The 22,666-nt window shown below is 43.0% G+C and overlaps 1 long non-coding RNA gene across 1 annotated transcript in view; it reads right to left on the reverse strand.

Annotated features, from left to right (window-relative positions):
- LOC148507806 (uncharacterized) overlaps positions 1–22,666 on the reverse strand; it is a 45,775-nt gene that overhangs the window by 23,008 nt on the left and 101 nt on the right. The window lies entirely within an intron of this gene.

A 22,666-nucleotide genomic window follows, 5' to 3' on the forward strand; every position in this document is an offset into this window, starting at 1 on the left:
AGCACAGTTCTTCGCTGTGCTTTTGCCAGCTTAACTCTTTTGATTTTTTTAGTGGGAGGAGGGCTTACAACGTCATGTGAAGCTGAACCACTAGTCATGAACATACTAGGGATCGACCTTAGCCGTTCCTTGCCACTCCGTGTCGTAAATGGCATATTGGCAAGTTTACGTTTCTCTTCAGCTGATTTAAATGTTTTTTTCAAGGTCATTTTCCTGAACTTTGTAATTTGGGATTGTATGTGCCCTCTATTATGACATTGGGCATCGGCCTTGGCAGACGACGTTGATGGCATGTTATCGTCTATGTCATGACTAGTGGCAGCAGCTTCAGCACTAGGAGGAAGTGGTTCCTGATCTTTCTCTATTTTATTTTTATCAGAGAAAGTTTGGTCCTCCATTTATGTTATATCGATTTGATATATACGTGCGGCTAAACACAGAAAATATTTTTTTATTTTTGCTGGAGAGTAGTGCACTTTGTGGGTTACACCAGCCTTTAAGAAATGAGCCAGCCGGCTCTTTACTTATGGGACACAGGCGCATGCTTGGCGCTGCTCCTTTGTTGATGCACGTGCGGCTACTGCGCACACAATTCACAAACATAGAAAATATATATTTTTTTGGTTTGGAGTGTACTATGGGGGTTACAGCACCCTTTAACGATCAAGCCAGCCGGCCCTTTACTTATGACACAGGCGCACGCTTGGCACTACTTTGTTGATGCACGTGCGGCTACTGCGCACACAATTCACAAACACAGAAAATATATTTTTTTTTGGTTTGGACTGGAGTGTACTTTGGGGGTTACAGCACCCTTTAACGGTCAAGCCAGCCGGCCCTTTACTTATGACACAGGCGCACGCTTGGCACTACTTTGTTGATGCACGTGCGGCTGCTGCGCGCACAATTCACAAACACAATATTATTTTTTTAGCACTTGGGGGGATCATTCCTGATGGACAGAGCACCCCCTGGACAACACTACAGCACCCCTTTAGGACTGGGACACTGCACAGGACTTTGGAGTGGACACAGCCCCTATGGAGAACTGACTGCACAACACAGTCCAGCCAGCCCCTATGGACTTGTTAATAGGGGCTGTGTCCACTACTTCAAACAGCAGCACAACACAGCCAGCCCCTATGGACTTTGAAGTAGTGGACAACAGCAGCACAGCGCAGCACAGCACAACACTACTCTGCACTACACAGCCCAGCCAGCCCTAACTCCCACCCTCCCTCTTCACTGTCCACAGCCGAGTGAGAAAATAGCACCGACGCGGGTACCTTATATAGGATCCAAAACCCGCGAGACTCGGAAGGCGGGATGATGACGTTTTGCCTCGATTTCAGATCCGAGTCGGGCGGGAAAAGTCGAGCCTGACTCGGATCTGCCTCGGATCGGGGGGGCTCGGGGGGGTTCGGATTTCAGAAATCCGAACCCGCTCACCCCTATTGTAAACCCATTTAACTGGACATGGTTATCAGGAGATCTTAGGTTTGTATTTATTTACTCTCTTTGGGTAATGGTTATACTCAACTAATAATTGAGTAGAATAATATGCATACACCATGAACTAGGATGCATATTGTTACCTTGTGTGTCTAGCAGAGTATGCTGTAAGTTATAGATTAATTGCTGGAGAGCCAAATATTGCATATATAGTAAATAATCATAGTGCATGCATGATAATGTACCAGATTGATAACTGCAATGCACTGTAGTGAAAACACCATAATCCAGGAAATGCAGTATAATGTAACATATGCACAGTCTTGAACCAGACCCCCAGAGGAGGGGGGCGGGCCCTCAGGCAGTGGGGCCTGTAGCGAAAAAGCGGATTTTGCATCTGCATGGACAGAACTGCACATGATTGCGTCAGCAGAATCCATAACTTTCCCTTGTAAATGCATATGTAATGTGATCTGTGTAAAGGAAATGACAAACCTCTGAAGATGGACAGAAAGTTTTAACCACAGGTTATAGGACGTTTGTTTCCCTGCCAGCAATAATTGTGTAAACATGTATATCTCACATAAGATAGATGACCCTGGAAAGTACCAGCCATTTGACCAGGCTCTGCTAGAAGTCATTAAGAGCTTTGTGTATTGTTCCCGAACAGCGATCAAACCAGTGTTGCTCATACCAGAGATACACTGTCTTCTAAGGGTGTGTATTTCCTCCCCTAAGTCCAGGGGTATGTTTATTGACATAAACCTTGGAGCTAATCTTCCGAAAGGGCTGAAATGTAATTAAGAACCCCTGCCCAAATTATAGAGAAACCCTGTAGTCCAGCTAGAGGGACAATACACTCTGAGCTGACAAGGGTTAAAATTACCCCAGGGATGGGGGTGAGGAGGAGTGCTGGAAAGCAGGATAAAATACATGCTCACTGGTCAGAAGTGGTGATTCTCTGCTTGAGGCTGTCAACAAGACACAGGGCACCTGAACTCATTGGGGAGGCCTCACCTCAAAGCTGTTCTATCCGTCGTGATCTGAATGGTTTGTTTCTTCCATTTTATTATTTTCTTTTACTTGAAATTGTGATTAACTGTGTTTGTGACTTTTTGTAACATCCTTATATCCTTTGTAATTTTTGTACATAAGCTTTGAAGATATTTCTTGAATTAAACTAAACTAATTTTAGTTGTTGGAATTTTTGTTTTTATGACCCAAAGTCTCATGTTTGGCATGTTACCTATGTTTAAATATTGATATATTGTGTGCACAGGTGAGAGTAGAAGCTTGCCTTACGCTTTAGCGTTAAATTGGTCTTCTGCTGGTGGCAGATACCGGAGTTAATAACCACAAAGCGCTGAGTTGAGTCTCAGATTGGTGTATCTAAAGAGATCGCCCGGAGGTCCGTGACAGGGCCCACTGGGGATTTTCCCCTGTGGGCCCGTCCGACCCTGACTCCAGCTTCTGCTGGCAGTTCCCTTCTTAAACAGAGTATTCTCTGGTTCTCTAAACAAGTTCAGGGTATAGATGTCTGGAGAGCTAGACATCCTATGAATTGTGAATATGCATGCTTCTCGGCCACATATTGCACTTTATCTAGAATAGACTACCTGCTGATTCCTGGAAACGTTGTTCCCTAGGGTTAAGGACACTGAGATTGAGCCGATAGGCTCATCAGATCATGCTTTGATCTGGTTTAATATAGCTGCAACAATAGATAGAGGTCCTTACAGGCAGTGGAGGGTCCCCGCTCATTTAACTCACTCCTTAAAATTACATAGTAAAGTGGAAACATTTTTATAGGATTTTAAACATAACTCCCAGCACAAATCCAATGACCCTTTGCTGTTTTGGAGGAAACACTATCCGCTATTAAATATTTAAAACCATCCTAATGCTGCATACACACTAGACTATGTGTGTATGCGGTGATATCATCATCGGCGGGCCCGGCATCGGCAAGTGTGTATTACTGACTAAGATATTGGCAGAGCATCTATAAATTGTACTTCCCCTAATTATACATACTGACCAAACGTAAAAGTATCCCCATTGAATAGGTAGATTGGCATATCTGGAGAGATTGGCCGGAGGTCCGTGACAATTGTTTAGCAGCGGTGGTATAAAAAGTGTTTTATTTTTAAAAAACTTAAGTGAAAAAGGGAATACTCGGAGCGAGGAACCCAATTTCACCAGATTCCAGAACTCAAATCTTATATTAGTAAAAAGTCAAAATGGCCGCAAAGTACAAAAAGAAGGAAGAGCTGGTAGCGCGGTGTGTGCAGAAAGGTCTGGTCTGGAGGGATCATTCTAAGGAGAGATTGATCCGGGATCTAATGGACTATGATACAGAGCATCAGGATGTCAGCGAGTCAGTACTGGAAAGGAGTGCATTGGCAGGGGCTACTGCATTAGCCTTGGATATACCCTGTATTGGGGTTTTACTTACTGCGGGAAGTACTAGCGGAAAGTTGGACTCTGATGTGGACTCTGGCCCTGATTCAGAGCCGGACGCTCTGACAGAGCGCTCGCTCTGAATCAGGGCCGTCCCTCCTTTTTGGAGCAGCCTCCTGGTCGCTCGCATAGCTGTGGGTGACCATCCACAGCTATAGTGAGCGGCCGAAATGATGGTCGCGATGGTCAAGACCATCGCAACCATCAGGCTTGCGACGAGACCCTGTGGTAGGGTCTCGCTGCCGCAAGCCCTGGAGTGCTTTTGGCTCTATCAGAGCCAAAAGCACTCCCACTGACAGCACTAGTGATGTCAGTGGGGCCGGCCCCAGACGGTAGGCGTTCCCATGGGACCGCCTCTGTCTGGGCAGCCACGCCCCCTGCATGCCCACCAAAGGGGGCATGCTGTCAATCACCATCGACAGCATGCCCCCTTTGGTGCGAGACCCATTCGGGTCTCGTGCATGCGCACAACGGAGCCGCCTCCGTCGTGCGCATGCGCACTTGGGCAACATCGACCCGCTTGCGAGCACTCAGCGCTCGCGAGCGGGTCTGAATTAGGCCCTCTGTTCTTACCCATCCATCTGTGGAGCTGGCCAGAGCTGAGTACCTGGCAGAGAGAGAGAGTTCCATGGCAGAGGGGAGTTCTGCAAGACAGCAAACTGAGGGAAAGAATGCATCGGCTGGGGCTACTGCAGTAGTCTGGGATGTACCGTGTACTGGATTGTTACTTACTGCAGAAAGTAATAGAGTAACGTCGGACGCAGATGTAGACTCCATTAGCAAACGAGCAAGAGATATGGAATATATCTCCAAGATGAAGCACTATCTAGACTCGGTGTTTAAGTATGTGAACGAGCCGGACTCTGAGATGGTGCTGAAGCTTGTAAAGCAGTTCGATACCATGCAGGCTGCTGAATGCAGAGTAGCTAGGTACCTGGAAGTGGCTGTCAGGGACCTGGAGGCTGCAGAACATAAAGCTGCTATGGACCTGGAGGCTGCAGAGTATTTCCCTGTATGGGAATTTGATGGAGACAGCCCGGTAAACACTAGCTGTGGTTTGGGCAATCAGACAGCACTGGCCATTATAACAGGCACTATACAGAGATCTGACCCCTCTGTTAGTTCCAGGGAGGCTGCAGGATGTGTGGCAGCTAGGGAGGCTGCAGAGAGCCAATCCATTGAAGCACCAGTGGTTCAGCTGGGGTGTTCTTTCCAAGACACCGAGGACTATTTTACCGTAATGAGTACGGAGGAACTAGCTGATGAATGTCAGCTGCAAGGTATTTTCTGCACTAACAATACCCGCAGCAAAATGATTAGGCAGCTCAGGTGGGCACAGGATGAAGAATGCAATGCCTTCAGCCCGTATCGTGGGGCGATTCTGTGTCTGGATCGTAAGCTGAGTTCTGCGGAACTGTTGGACCACCTGGAGTATTGTTTTCACCTTGCTTTGGAAGATGCAGAAGATTGGGGAATGCTCGATACCCCATTCTGGCAATATCAGTGTAGTGGGTTGGATGCTGAAAGGAAGCGCCTGCAACAACTTCTTTCTCCAGCTGAAGAAGCAACGACCCAGCCTACAGGGGTGTCCCACGAGGAAAAGGTAATCCCACCAGAGTCAGCCACTGTGGAATATGATACCGAGTTATCACAGCCCGAGGCGCAGTGTGCTCTGCTGGGAAAGGCTGTTAGTGCAAGCAGCCTACTACCTCAGGCTGCGCCGAAATGGTGACTGGAGGAACCCACCTGGAAGTAGAAGCAACCTGGAGGAGCTGTCCCATTGACTTCTACTGGAACTGCGACTACCGTTTCAGCATCAGTGAAGCGAGTGGGGGGAAAACCGTTTTTGGACACGGGCCGCCAGTGTTGTGTATGTGATGATCCCGGGCACCTCAGTGCCAGTTGTCCGGTAAAGAAGAAGATGACACCCTCTCCTGCAGGGGCCTCACCAACAAAACCCGTGCACGCTGTTTTGCATGCACGAGGATCCCAGGAGGGTGTCAGTGAGAATCTACAAGCCGTGGTCATAGGAAAGCAGGTAACTGTGGGCTATGCGACACGGGGGCAGATTTGACTTTAGTGCATCCTACATTAGTGGACCCGGAGAACTTTATTCCCGGAAAGACAATGGCCATATGCGACGTCAGGGAAATCCACTCGGAAGTAGCCATGGCCCAGGTAAACCTGGACTGGGGGGTGGGCAGCGATTCCTGGGAGGTGGGTGTGCTGCCCCATGTACCCACCAATGTGTTATTTGGGACTGACCTAAATCGTTTGAGAACTATATATGAATGTGATGTACCCAATGCAATGTTGTCAGTTTTTCCCACTAACCTCATTCCTTCCCAGGTGGCAAGTGAGCCTGATAAAATAGCAATGTCTATGTGTAAGATTGGGACAATGATGCCATGTGATGATGAACATGCTTGTGTTGATTTACAGGTACCCAAGGAAAATGCACTACATCAGGTTAAGGTGGTTAAGGCTGACACTGTGGGGAATGATATGTCTGCTGAGGATGGTGCATATTCTAATGGAATGGGGATATGTGGAGATGAGAAGCGGTTAGGTGACCCCCACAATTATGTGGACTTATGCAAGGAACCCGATATAGGGTGGAATGAGGAAGAAACCCCTAATGGTGATATGTTTAGGGAGAGTACTGTCACACATGCTACTGGGTTAGAAAGTAAAACTGTTTTTCCCCTGGTACGAGGGTATCTAGACTTGGAAGCAGGGCGAGGCATTAGGGAGGAGAGGCATGTGCCTACTAATGTTTTGCCAGGTACAGATCTGGGGAAATCATTGAATGCTCAAGATGAATGTCTTTTTACCATGATGTGTTCTAACGCCACTTCTCTGCAGGTACCCGTAGATGCTCGTCCAGGCATGGGTAATGACACTAAGGGGAATCATAATGGATCTATGTTGAGAGATGACCTGTTGAAACCGCTATGCTGTACTGAACTTTCCCCTGAGCTGGCAAATAATTCTGTGAATGTCTGTGGCAATGTGTTTGCTGGTAAAGGTGTATCAGAGACAGGCAGTAAGAGTAGGAGCCAGGACTCAGGTGATGTGATGCTGGGGGAGGTGTCGGTGGCCACTGAGGTGACACAGCCTCCCAGGTTTTTGGAGGGAGACCTGTGTGACTCTGCAGATTCCCCCCTGACCCCCCCTTGCCATAAATTCACTCACACACACACACAAAAGCAAATCTCTGCCCACCTCTTGAGCCCTTTGTGAAAAGTGTAGCTATTCAGATGTATCAAGGGGCTGACCCCTCCCTGGACTTCCTAAGCATACAAACGGATCAGCCTCTCAGTGCAGTCATTTATGACAAGGCATGCTGGGAGGAAGATTATTTATGCCAGGGAAGGGCTGGTGCCAACCCAGCACAGGTGCAGGATAGGATTGGGGGTGAAAGGGAGGTTGCTCTATGTCCCACTGTAAATGATAAGCTGAACCTTCTCTCCCCTGTACTGTAGCCATCCCTAGAAGCATGCACAGGGATTTGTTAGCCACCACAGGTATACCAAAATTTGTGGCAATGGACACACTGCAGGTAGCATTCCTGCCCCCCAGAGTGGAGCTCATTAGATGGGTTACCATGGGCCATGTTGGGCCCGGTATGTTAAGTCATGTGCTAGAATCTACTCTTGCAGGTATGGAAATTGCTAGTCTAAAAATAGAGACAGAGGAGTCTGGTCCCCAAGACATAATGGTTAACCCTATGGTGAACAAGCCATGTTTTCCATATGTGTCTGATGGGGCACGGATGATTCCTGGAGCATCAGGAATAGCAGGTTGGCAAATATTGCCTTGTGCTGAGATGATTCCTGAGGGCGGAGACTTGTCCAGCCCCCTGGAGCTGCTAGAACAGGGCATGAAGGTAATGCCAGATGATAATGCCTTAGCTGACACTGCAAAGAAGAAGGGTATGTCGGTGTCTCAGCCTGCACTTCTGAAACCCCTATCCCCTGAGTCAGCAACCCAACAGAGTGATGACCGCATTGTCAAAATTATGGTATCTGGGTGTGCTCTCTACCCTGACATAGGTCCAAGGGGACTAGACAGGGGAAATGGTTGTTCTCGGGTGCTAGGTAGGGAAGTGGTGAGCCTCAGTCCTGTGGAGACAGGACAGAGAGACAAAGGCACCAGATTTTGGGTGGGCTACAGGAGTCTGAGTAAGCCCACAGTGATTAATGCCTACTCCCTGCCCAGGATGGAGGAACTGTTAGCTCAGCCCATCCAGGCAGAGTAATGACAGCTACCATTGTACAGCATGGGAGACTGTGGCATGAGGTGCCAACTGTTCCCCTGCTGATTTTAAAAAGGGGAGTTGTAGCAAAAAAGCGGATTTTGCGTCCGCATGGGCAGAACTGCACATGATTACGTCAGCAGAATCTGTAACTTTCCCTTGTAAATGTATATGTAATGTTATTTGTGTAAAGGAAATGACAAACCTTTGAAGATGGACAGAAAGGTTTAACCAGAGGTTATAGGACGTTTGTTTCCCTGCCAGCCATAATTGTGTCAACCTGTATATCTCACATAAGATAGATGACCCTGGAAAGTACCAGCCATTTGACCAGGCTCTGCTAGAAGTCATTAAGAGCTTTGTGTATTGTTCCCGAACAGCGATCAAACCAGTGTTGCTCATACCAGAGACACACTGTCTTCTAAGGGTGTGTATCTCCTCACCTAAGTCCAGGGGTATGTTTATTGACATAAACCTTGGAGCTAAACTTCCGAAAGGGCTGAAATGTAATTAAGAACCCCTGCCCAAATTATAGAGAAACCCTGTAGTCCAGCTAGAGGGACAATACACTCTGAGCTGACAAGGGTTAAAATTACCCCAGGGAAGGGGGTGAGGAGGGGTGCTGGAAAAGCAGGATAAAATACAGGCTCACTGGTCAGAAGTGGTGATTCTCTGCTTGAGGCTGTCAACAAGACACAGGGCACCTGAACTCATTGGGGAGGCCTCACCTCAAAGCTGTTCTATCCGTCGTGATCTGAATGGTTTGTTTCTCCCATTTTATTATTTTCTTTGATTTACTTGAAATTGTGATTAACTGTGCTTGTGACTTTTTGTAACATCCTTATATCCTTTGTAATTTTTGTACATAAGCTTTGAAGATATTTCTTGAATTAAACTAAACTAATTTTAGTTCTTGGAATCTGTGTTTTTATAACTCAAATGTCTCATGTTTGGCATGTTACCTATGTTTAAATATTGATAAGTTGTGTGCACAGGTGAGAGCAGAAGCTTGCCTTACGCTTTAGTGTTAAATTGGTCTTCTGCTGGTGGCAGATACCGGAGTTAATAACCACAAGCGCTAAGTTAAGTGGTATAAGTCACAGGTGGCGATTCTCAGATTGGTGTATCTAAAGAGATCGCCCGGAGGTCCGTGACAGGGCCCACTGGGGATTTTCCCCTGTACCCCTGTGGGCCCGTCCGACCCTGACTCCAGCTTCTGCTGGCAGTTCCCTTCTTAAACAGGGTATTCTCTGGTTCTCTAAACAAGTTCGGGGTATAGATGTCTGGAGAGCTAGACATCCTATGAATTGTGAATATGCATGCTTCTCGGCCACATATTGCACTTTATCTAGAATAGACTACCTGCTGATTTCTGGAAACTTTGTTCCCTAGGGTTAAGGACACTGAGATTGAGCCGATAGGCTCATCAGATCATGCTTTGATCTGGTTTAATATAGCTGCAACAATAGATAGAGGTCCTTACAGGCAGTGGAGGGTCCCCGCTCATTTAACTCACTCCTTAAAATTCCATAGTAAAGTGGAAACATTTTTATAGGATTTTAAACATAACTCCCAGCACAAATCCAATGACCCTTTGCTGTTTTGGAGGAAGCACTATCCGCTATTAAATATTTAAAACCATCCTAATGCTGCATACACACTAGACTATGTGTGTATGCGATGATATCATCATCGGCGGGCCCGGCGGGGGTGCCCGCATCGGCAAGTGTGTATTACTGACTAAGATATTGGCAGAGCATCTATAAATTGTACTTCCCCTAATTATACATACTGACCAAACGTAAAAGTATCCCCATTGAATAGGTGTTTAAAAAAAGTGCAGAATTGGGTTTTGGGGTGCAGACTTCTAAAAACCAGCCTGCACCCCTTGGACAGTCCCCCAAAGGTAATCTGTGTAAAAAAATTGTAAAAAAAAAAAACACCTTAGGATACCCCAAAAACTACTTTCGTTTTTGTTGTGCCAATAAAAAATGTTGGGGTACAAACTTAAAAACTTGCGGAATAGACTCAGGGGTGGTCCCCAAGTATGCCCCAGGTGTATTTTTGATTGCAGGTGTTTGTGGCAGGTGGATTTTTCATGTTTTATAAAACTTCACTTTAGCAATTTTAAAATATGCTACCCACCATTTTCAGATACCCCAAATTTGCAGGGACTAGTTATTTTTTCTAAAAAAAAAAAAATGCTATTCTTCACCACTTAGGCAAATATGCTAAATCTAACCTATTGAGAACATTTAAGTACCCCAAATACCTTCAGCAGGGCTATTCGGGGGGATACATAGTGATCCCCCATGTCAGTGCATCTTTTGGGCGGGTGTCAGGCTGTTTGCCACCAATCTGACAGGACTTTTCGGCTGTTTCAGTTTTGGGGGGTGCCGTTTTTGCGTCCTTTGCAATTGAATACGGACTATTGTTTCAAATTGATTTGTTTTTGTCTAATCTCAATTTTTATTGTTTTTTATTAAAACACAGCTGTTGCACCAAGGAGGTCAAGAACTCCTAAAAAACCTCACATGGAAAAGTCAATGGAGCAGGCCCACTGACATCACTAGTGATGTCAGTGGGAGTGATTTTGGCTCTGATAGAGCCAAAATCACTCCGGGCTTTGCGGTTGAAAACCTCAACCGCAGGCTCCGGCTTGCAGTGGCGATGGTCACGACCATCGCGGCCATCAAACTGCACGCTCGTATAGGCTGTGGGTGGTGACCCACAGCTATACGAGCGTCCAGGAGGACGCTCCATAATTATGGAGGGCGGCCCTCATTCAGAGCGTGCGGTCTGCTCAGAGCGTACGGCTCTGAATGAGGGCCATAGTGTGATATAGTAAAAACACATTTATTGAACATCAATACTCAAAAAATAATAAACTGGTATATTCTTCACAACACACTAATCGTGTGTGTCCAAAAGGTATATCCTAGGCCGTCTGTGAGACCCAAAATGAAAAATAATCACAAAATGTGAATGCAAAAACATGGGCTGTTGCCCTGTCCTTATCAGTGTGAGATAATGGAGAATTACCAGAAATCCGTAGTATATAGGCCTGTAGTAATATCAAAGGTAGTCTCCGTATGACTTCCTCACGTCCTTCGAGTGGCTTTCTGCAAGTAGTCCTGTCACATTTACCAACGCGTTTCAGGAGCTTAACTCCCTTCCTCAGGCTATGTGACAGTGATCACCTTGTTTCTTATATACCCTGCATCCTGAGTACATCCGGGTCACAGGTCACGGGTTTCCACTGCATACATGATGATGTCTCTTCCCTATCTTTATATTCTCCTTGTGATCCTCCACATATTCTATGTCTCTATCCGACATCCTAATATTCTTCACTACTTATATTTAAAACTTACAAATTTTCCTAAGTTTGTTGCGCGAACCGGAAGTGCGTCACTTCTAACTTCCGGTTTCGCGATCTTCGTTTTCCGCAGTTTGTTCTTTTTACTCCACCTTTACAATGTCTATCGTCGCGCTGGCCTTTGCCTATGATGGCCATTCCGATTGTCCCTTCTGTCTCTCTTTACTCTTTTACTGTTCCCGGAGCACATCCACTTCCGGTTCTGGCGTCCATCTTGCGGTTGGCTATGTAAATGGTTGTCAGAATTCCGTCTCTTTCTTTAATAACTGCTCCTCCCGCCGCCATTTTAAGTATGGTACGTTTTCAATTAGTGGCTTTACTCACCATCAGATGTATGGGCAAAGAAAGGGGAAATTAATGATTAAAGATCTATATCTTCTTATTAAAGTGCTGTATGCAAATAAATATTAAAATAACACAGTAATGCATATAAAACCATAAATACTGGTATGGTTAAAAATCTGTTATTTTAATATTTATTTGCATACAGCACTTTAATAAGAAGATATAGATCTTTAATCATTAATTTCCCCTTTCTTTGCCCATACATCTGATGGTGAGTAAAGCCACTAATTGAAAACGTACCATACTTAAAATGGCGCTGGGAGGAGCAGTTATTAAAGAAAGAGACGGAATTCTGACAACCATTTACATAGCCAACCGCAAGTTGAATGCCAAAACCAGAAGTGGATGTACTCCGGGAACAGTAAAAGTAAAGAGAGACAGAAGGGACAATCGGAATGGCCATCATAGGCAAAGGCCAGCGCGACGATAGACATTGTAAAGGTGGAGTAAAAAGAACATAAACTGCGGAAAACGAAACCGGAAGGTAGAAGTGACGCACTTCCGGATCGCACAACAAACTTAGGAAAATTTGTAAGTTTTAAATATAAGTAGTGAAGAATATTAGGATGTCGGATAGAGACATAGAATATGTGGAGGATCACAAGGAGTATATAAAGATAGGGAAGAGACATCATCATGTATGCAGTGGAAACCCGTGACCTGTGACCCGGATGTACTCAGGATGCAGGGTATATAAGAAGAAACAAGGTGATCACTGTCACATAGCCTTGAGGAAGGGAGTTAAGCTCCTGAATCGCGTTGGTAAATGTGACAGGACTACTTGCAGAAAGCCACCCGAAGGACATGAGAGGAAGTGATCCGGAGACTACCTTTGATATTACTACAGGCCTATATACTACGGATTTCTGGTAATTCTCCATTATCTCACACTGATAAGGACAGGGCAACAGCCCATGTTTTTGCATTCACATTTTGTGATTATTTTTCATTTTGGGTCTCACAGACGGCCTAGGATATACCTTTTGGACACACACGATTAGTGTGTTGTGAAGAATATACCAGTTTATTATTTTTTGAGTATTGATGTTCAATAAATGTGTTTTTACTATATCACACTATGGCCCTCATTCAGAGCCATACGCTCTGAGCAGACCGCACGCTCTGAATGAGGGCCGCCCTCCATAATTATGGAGCGTCCTCCTGGACGCTAGTATAGCTGTGGGTCACCACCCACAGCCTATACGAGCGCGCAGTTTGATGGCCGCGATGGTCGTGACCATCGCCACTGCGAGCCGGAGCCTGCGGTTGAGGTTTTCAACCGCAAAGCCCGGAGTGATTTTGGCTCTATCAGAGCCAAAATCACTCCCACTGACATCACTAGTGATGTCAGTGGGCCGGCTTCTGACGGTAGGCGTTCCCTTGGGAACGCCCCCGTCAGGGAGGCACTCCCCCGGCACGCCCACCAAAGGGGGCATGCTGTCAATCAATATCGACAGCACGCCCCCTTTGATCAGACACAACGAGCGAAGGAAAGTCCTTCGCTCATCGCGTCTGGTGCATGCGCACGACGGAGCTCCCTCCGTCGTGCGCATGCTCAGGGCAGACCATCGACCCACTTGCAAGCGAACAGCCGCTCGCAAGTGGGTCTGAATCAGGCCCTATGTTTGATATTTTTATATTTTTCATGTATATGTGAATACTATCAACTGCAGATCATCGTTTACTGAATCTACATATGCTAAATTGGGAAGTATTGTAATAATTTCTATATATCCATCCACAGCACCGTGCACACTTGTGTCATCATAAATCACCAATATATTTATGCTTAGGTATTAAAGGGTATACCATTTTTGATAATACATCTGCAGCAGACCATTGTGCTAGGCGCCTGTGAACACCACTCACTTTTTTGTTGCAATACGTTTATCTTCCTACCCTTAAGGGAGGTGAATACAGGCAGCCCCCTCTCTTTACATCAATTTCTTCAGTATGTTCAAACATTTGAAAAATAGAGAGTAAACTGTGAAAGAAATTTTTCGCGGAGTGAATATGATATTTAGTGATGAAAACATAGATACAATAATGAAGAAATTAGAAAAATTATTAAGGAAAATAGATTATGGTGGGAAATGTTACGCTAGAAAAGTATGTCGCAGATCAGATTATCCCTAAGGGATTGAGATTGAAAAAACTCCCCACATTTGAAGATTCTAATGAAAGTTTCAAGGATAAATGGATAAGAACTTTGGAAACATGTTCATTTTCCTTGATGGAGTTGATTCTAAAAGAACGGAGGGAGAAATTAAAAGAGCTTAAGGAGGAGATCAATAGCTTACAAACACTGGTTGAACCATCGAAAGATTCATTGGAATATAAAAATGCAGACATGAAAATAGAACAGAGGATTGCAAAAAATACAAAAGATATTATTAGGAAGAAACAGAAAAAATTGAAGAGAGATCACGACTACTATAGAGAGGGAAAAGGAGATATATTCAAAGAATGGATGCATGACGGTTCATTGTATTCTTTGGAAGAAGATACATTAGATCTAGAAGCATCATTTCCTCTGGATATACATACACCCATGGATTCTAAACATCAGGAAAAGAGGAAAGATCGAAATAAATCTACTGGAATCTACGAAAGAATGGAAGAAGATGTTTATAAAATCGATAAGGAATCCATTGAGAAGGAGTTCCCTGAGAGAGGTTGGCATAATAGGAATAAAAGAACACCTGGAGGTCGCAATCAAAGAATAAATGCCAAAGAAATTCATACCAGGAGAGGATCGATGCATAAAGCATACAGGAATGAGTATGAGGATAAATACCAAGGGAACAATATGAAAAATCGAGGAAAACCAGAAAAAGATAGAAGATACTATAAAGAAGCAGATATACAAAGGAGCTTTGGATATCGGAGAAATAATAGAAACCATCAATGGAGAAGACAAGATTTAGGGTCATGCTCTATATACCCAGAAGAGAACCAATGGAGAACAAGAATTGATCCGTATGCAGAAGAAACTCAACAGTATAAAGAAAAACATACCAGTCCTCCTTTTTTAGGCAGAGGCCATCGTTTCAGAGAAAGGTGGTAAGAGGAAGAATAAGGAGAGGAAAAAGAGGGGGGGAAAAGAAAAAGAAAAATAGAAAGAAAAAGAATTAAATGACAAATAGGGGGGAGGATGCAACACAGAATGAGAACATTACACTAGATGATATGGATGAGATAAAAATGTTATCTATAACCTCAGCAAAAGAACCCTAACGAAATACGAAAAAGAATTACTGTTAAAGGGATTGAAATTCGCACCAAGTAAATCCATCAATCAATTTAACACGTATATAGATGTGGAGAAATTCGCAAGAAAATTGACGATTAAGAAATTTTCTGATGAGAAAGAGATGATAGAAGTTCCTGTGGAGAATATAACCGGTAATAAGTTTAAAAAGAAATTGACTTTTTACCCGAAACATCTGAAAGGATCTCTAATAGATAGTTTTCAGAAATCGGTATTAGAAGATATGGAAAAATTAGAAAAAATCCCCATAAAAAAATCCAATTTATCAAGAAAGGAAAGAAAAGCATTAAAAGAACTACAAGAAGATGATACTATCATAATAAAGCCTTGCGACAAAGGGGGAGGTATTGCCATCATGAATAAAGAGGACTACGTGACTGAAATAAACAGACAGTTAAATGAAGGAAATACATATCAAAAATTACGAGGCGATCCAACAACGAAAATCAAAAATAATCTCTGGAAAATATTAGATGAAGCACAAGAAGAAGGCACGATCACTGATAAAGAATGTGAATTTCTAAAGGTAGAAGATCCTACAATACCCACCATATATATACTACCGAAGGTGCATAAAAACCCAACAAATCCACCCGGGAGACCTATAGTGGCAGGAGTTGGGAGCCTAACGATGAATCTCTCAGAATATATAGATGCTCACCTTCAACCAATTGTCAGTACAACAAAATCACATTTGAAGGATTCGACAGACACACTCCGTAAAATAAAAGAGATACATTGGAATAAAAACATGACATTGGTGACAGCGGATGTCGCTGCCCTGTACACTAATATACCACATGAGAAAGGTATAGAGGCAGTGAAATGGTATCTTAATAAGACGGATTTTAATGAGAAAAAGATAACATTTTTATTAAAAGGTATTGAATTCATTTTAAGAAACAATTATTTTTATTTTAATGGAGATTATTTTGCACAAGCCATCGGAACAGCTATGGGTACCAAATTCGCTCCCAGCTATGCCAATTTGTTTATGGCATACTGGGAGGAGACACAAATTGGGAACATTTTGGATGAGAACGTGAAGATATGGTATCGCTACATTGATGACGTCCTCTTTATATGGGAAGATACACAAGAAAAGTTGGAGGCATTTTTTAGAATTCTTAACAATAATGATTTTAATATACAGTTGAGTTTTACGTCCAGCGATAAAGAAATAAATTTCTTGGATTTAACAATATATGTAGAGGAGGAAACATTAGAGACTAAATGTTATAGCAAACCAACTGATGTGAATAATTTTATATCCAATTTGAGTGAACACCATGACAATTGGCTTAAGAGTGTACCCAAAAGCCAATTTTTAAGATTGAGGCGAAATTGTAGTAAAAGAGATGTCTGCACACAACAAATTACCACCATGGAAAAAAGGTTCATAGATAAAGGATATAAAAAAGAGAGACACTGGATAAATTTAAAGAAGAAGTCTTGGAAAAAGATAGAGAAGAACTTTTAGAAGAAAGACAAAAAGAAGGGAAAAGCGATATTTATAAATACGCATTCATAACTGAGTATACGGGACAATATAGAAAGCTGGAAGGTATTATTAAGAAACACTGGCATCTATTATTAAAAGATCCCGTATTAAGCAGAACAATACCGAAGAAACCCACCTTTATATATAGACGTGCACCGAATTTGAAAAGTAAATTGACAAGAAGTGCATTGAATACGGATAATAAACATCCTATAAGGAATAAGGGATTTTTTCGTTGCAGAAACTGCGTGGCATGTAGAGAAATTAAGTCGGATCTATCCAAGTATGTTAATTTTAAGATTGGGGACAATACATATAAATTGAACCATTTCATGACTTGTAACACCACTAGTGTGGTATATTTTATCGAATGTAGTTGTAATCTCATCTACGTAGGAAGAACCAGCAGAGCCCTAAAAACTAGAATGGGGGAACACCTCCGCAACATTAGAAAAGGGGTGTTGACACATTCACTATCCAGCCATTTCAATCAAGTGCATAATCGCTCCACGAGAGACATTATACGGTTTATGGCCATAGATAACTATAAAACAACTGGAGAAATAGGAATGAAGAAAGAAGATTGGCCACAAGTGAAACGCACTGGATTTTTAAACTAAAGACACTCATCCCCAGAGGGCTCAATGCGGACTTTGAGCTCAAATGGTTCTTATAGTTAAATGTTTGGTTTGCGAAAATTAGAATAGCAAGCACCATTCAGTGACTGAAAATGGGGATAGTATTCATTTACATGATATATAATTTATATTGCACCATATTGTACCCCACATCACGTTGACACCCCCTCTCCTTTTATTGATACCAGTTGGATTTTATAGTATGATTTTTAACCATACCAGTATTTATGGTTTTATATGCATTACTGTGTTATTTTAATATTTATTTGCATACAGCACTTTAATAAGAAGATATAGATCTTTAATCATTAATTTCCCCTTTCTTTGCCCATACATCTGATGGTGAGTAAAGCCACTAATTGAAAACGTACCATACTTAAAATGGCGGCGGGAGGAGCAGTTATTAAAGAAAGAGACGGAATTCTGACAACCATTTACATAGCCAACCGCAAGATGGACGCCAGAACCGGAAGTGGATGTACTCCGGGAACAGTAAAAGAGTAAAGAGAGACAGAAGGGACAATCGGAATGGCCATCATAGGCAAAGGCCAGTGCGACGATAGACATTGTAAAGGTGGAGTAAAAAGAACATAAACTGCGGAAAACGAAGATCGCAAAACCGGAAGTTAGAAGTGACGCACTTCCAGGTCGCGCAACAAACTTAGGAAAATTTGTAAGTTTTAAATATAAGTAGTGAAGAATATTAGGATGTCGGATAGAGACATAGAATATGTGGAGGATCACAAGGAGTATATAAAGATAGGGAAGAGACATCATCATGTATGCAGTGGAAACCCGTGACCTGTGACCCGGATGTACTCAGGATGCAGGGTATATAAGAAGAAACAAGGTGATCACTGTCACATAGCCTTGAGGAAGGGAGTTAAGCTCCTGAAACGCGTTGGTAAATGTGACAGGACTACTTGCAGAAAACCACCCGAAGGACATGAGAGGAAGTGATCTGGAGACTACCTTTGATATTACTACAGGCCTATATACTACGGATTTCTGGTAATTCTCCATTATCTCACACTGATAAGGACAGGGCAACAGCCCATGTTTTTGCATTCACATTTTGTGATTATTTTTCATTTTGGGTCTCACAGACGGCCTAGGATATACCTTTTGGACACACACGATTAGTGTGTTGTGAAGAATATACCAGTTTATTATTTTTTGAGTATTGATGTTCAATAAATGTGTTTTTACTATATCACACTATGTTTGATATTTTTATATTTTTCATGTATATGTGAATACTATCAACTGCAGATCATCGTTTACTGAATCTACATATGCAGAATTGGGAAGTATTGTAATAATTTCTATATATCCATCCACAGCACCGTGCGCACTTGTGTCATCATAAATCACCAATATATTTATGCTTGGGTATTAAAGGGTATACCATTTTTTGATAATACATCTGCAGCAGACCATTGTGCTAGGCGCCTGTGAACACCACTCACTTTTTTGTTGCAATGATAGAGATGTGTACACATACATAGCCTCCTTACATGTTAAACAGGCCTTATAATTTTTGGGGGTATTGTTTTAGATATGATAGACATTTTAATTGTAACAATGTGTTTTATTTGCACATAAATGGAAAAAGAATACAGAAGCAGCTTCTGCTGATTCCAATGATATGCGGAAGACCTTAATTTTTAGTCAGACTGCGGGTGTATCTGCATGCCAAATGCTACGTTATAGTGTCACAAGTGATGCCACTGTAACGTAGCATTTATCATGCAGATACAGCCATTGTATCACTTTATTGCAGTCACTACTGAATGTACCTGTTTTGATTTTTATATATGTGAAACACAAACTCCAAAATTAATCCAAACACACTTTTAAACATTTAAGTTCTATTATATTTTAATTTAATTTTTCAGGATCATCAGGAGTTTCTGTGCCTCCACCGCGGACCACACCACCAGTGTCTAGGGTCCCAGGATGTCATTTTGACTTGGTGTCCTACATGTCTGAGTAGGAGGAGGAGGCTGAGGCAACAATTCCTCTTAGTCCTGTGGAGGCAACAAGCCAAATTCCACCTGCACAGCACCAACAGCCACCCACCTAGCAAACAGCACAGCCACCCACCCCCAGTGCAGATGGGCTGGCTCAGTCCCTGCACACCTTCCATCAACACCAGATGCAGTACATGGAGACGCAAAAAATTCAAATGGACAGCATCACACACCAGCTCAGGAAACTAAATAGGACCTCCGCAGTAGCCCAGGGGACCCACACCCGTATGGCCAGTGACTTCAGTAGGCATCTGGTGGAGCTAACACAGGCCGCAAGAGACCAAAATGCTGCCATACGGGAGCAAACACAGGCCACCAGAGACCAGGGGGGTCCCCAAGTATGTGGCATGTGTTTTCTTCTTTGCGGGAAGCAGCGGCAGGTGCATTTTTGCTGTTTTTAAAAAAAATTACTTTAGGGACTTAAAAATATGATCGCACCCATTTTGATGTACCACAAATTTGATGGAAATAGTTTATTTAAAAAAAAATATATCTAAGTGCTATTCTTCACCCCTTCTTAACCGCACTTATGCATCTGCCGCAGCTATTACAAACCCCGACTTCCTTCTGCAGGCAATAATGGGGGTACCCATAGTGATCCCCCATGTCTACACATCTTTCGGGGGGTCCCAGGGACAATTCCCGAAAAGTCCTGGTTTTTTTTTTACCATACTTACCTTTCCGCCGGGGCCCGTTTTCAATGATTCCTAATTGAATACGGGGATAAGCGGGCACGCGAGTGATATTTTTTCGCATGCAAAAATGCGAAAAGTCTGACATGCAAAAAGTCCGGACTTTTTGCTCCTAATCGAATATTGGTTTGATTTAGACACTTTTAAAAGAATTATGAATTATGAGTATTTACATCCTTAAAAAGGTGGTTTTACACTTATGTGCATATTTATATATGTGAATGGATTGAAAGATTCCTTTGTAACCTTTTTGCTAAAAGATTTAAAATTTTTCACATACAACTCTCCATTGTCAGTTTGGTCTATTTTTGGCAAGATTATGGTAATGTTTTATGTGCGAGTTTAGAACGCGCAACCTATTACATTGCACGCGTTGTATGTACAAACTGGGGAAACGTCTGGATACAAGTTTGTAATGTGTATTTGGAAAAATGCGAGTTTGCAGGATCGCGCACGCTATTACAAAATGTGCGAGTTTTGCGGGAAACTCGCAAAATTGCAAAACTCGAACTCTATTACATCCCGCCCGTAAAGTCCGTTTTGGGATTGTACCAAAATAAGACTGTTTTGGAATAAATTACTTAATTTTCTTAATACTACATTTTCTTTGAAACGGAATCAGTATGTAATGCCGGCTGTCGGGATACCTCCTGTCAACTTACCTTTGTTCAGGCTGGCGTCCTTCTGGAATTCCGGCATCGAGATTAAGATAGGCGTTGGTATTTTGACGCCTATCTTGAGTCCCGTGTCGGGCTTGCCCCATCGGGATTCAGACCGGCAGCATGCCGTCCGCTGGTCTGATAACTACATCCCCTTTCAAACTACATCTATACTCTTTTATGTGCTGATTTTCTTTCATTACTCACAAGCGTTTAATACATTTTAATATGGTTGTAGTCCCTATTGCCAAGAAAGTTATTTTGATTAAATGGACTTCAAAATGTTCAGCCCTATTAGAGATGGTTAAATTAATGTTAATGAAAACACTATACTTTGCAAGACAATACTCACTCCCTGATGTGGAGAGCGGAGCCCCTTGCTTTTATAAAAAGTGTGGCCCCTACATAGAATCTTTAGATACCACTACTCAACAAGATAATATGTGTATCTTTGAACCTACAGAGTATTATTTACTCCGTAGACTACATACTTCTCCTATTGCTTGATGAATTACACTATGGTTTAAGTTTACTATGAAGACTGACTTTGACCGATCATCCGTTGTTGCCCCCTTCTTTGTTAAATATTTTTTGTATACTAGTTGTCCTCATTGGAACAAGATAAGGTACTTTGGATACAAAACACAAATAAAATGTCTCAGTTCAAAGGTTAAGTAAAACAAAGTATATCACTTAACTTGGAACATAACTTGGGGCATTGTTTCCAGGAGCCCCTCTCCACTATCTGTGGAGCTGGAAATCTCAAAATAATGGTACTATCTGCAGGTCAATCCTGAGTGAAGGCTGATTGGAATTTGCTTTGTCCTAAACTCTTATACCATCCTGCTATTAGGCTCCGAAAACAACTTGCAAATATGGTTATAAATCTGTTTTCAACTACACTATTGGTTAAATACTGATAAGAAAGCCTAAAACATTCTAACATGCATGGATAATAAAAGACAACGCCTTGGAGATACTGTATATGATGTGTCTAGTTTACACATTCTTTGTACCACCTAATATCTGACACACATAAAAACACTGAATAAAACATGGCTTTCAGTAGCCGTTTTTGCTCTACCATGACACTAGTATATGCAGGGACAGCCCGAGCCCAATTCTTTTTGTAAGGGAATAAGTACAGAGAGAGGCTCTGGGGAGTGTGGTGCTGATGCTGCACTTACTGAGTGTGAGTGACCACCAGGCAGGCCAGGAGGGACTAATTATTTAAAGTAACAGCTGGCTCTACTGCCTTAGCCCTGCCTTTTTTTCTGAAAAATCAGAAGGGTGAGGAGCCTATGGATGGCTGTGGCACCCCACACCTGCAGGAGACTCAGGATTACCTTGTGAGGAGCCTGCCAAGGGACACTGACCGCAGCCCGCAGAGTTGCATTCTCCTCTGGTCCCGGACTCCACGCTCAATTCAGTATTTTCTATCCTTGTTTAGCAGATTCCTTCTATGACTGCACAAAATACCAATATGGCAGCTACATACCAGCTTTGAGTGTGACAGCTTAAGAGGCCCATTTATTAAGGATCGCATTTTGCAATGCGATTAGGGCATGCAGTACCGCCCATGATCGCATTGCAAAATGCGATCATACCGGCCGAATGTATGACCCGGCACATGCAGGGAGACGGGCTCCGAAAAGAGCCCGTCCCTGCGATGTGGCTGGAGCGCATTCTGGGCTACTGCGCATGCGCAGTCCCGAGGACTGCACATGAGCGGCGCTCATTACCTGCTGCGGTCCCTCCTTCATACATTCGGGGGATACTTAGTATTTGAGGTAAACCCCCGAAAACAGGTGTTTTCGGGGAATTTACCTCAAATGCACTTTGATAAATGGGCCCCTAAATCTTAATAAATTACTCTTCTCTTAACAGCTAGATTTTGGATCTGGTTTCCACTCTGTTTCTGTTTTGGCATGTTTAATATTAATGAATATTACAGCAAACAAAAGGATGTATCAGGTGA

Source organism: Taudactylus pleione, unplaced genomic scaffold (assembly GCF_031769625.1).
Source record: "Taudactylus pleione unplaced genomic scaffold, aTauple2 ptg000381l, whole genome shotgun sequence".
NCBI lineage: Eukaryota > Metazoa > Chordata > Amphibia > Anura > Myobatrachidae > Taudactylus > Taudactylus pleione.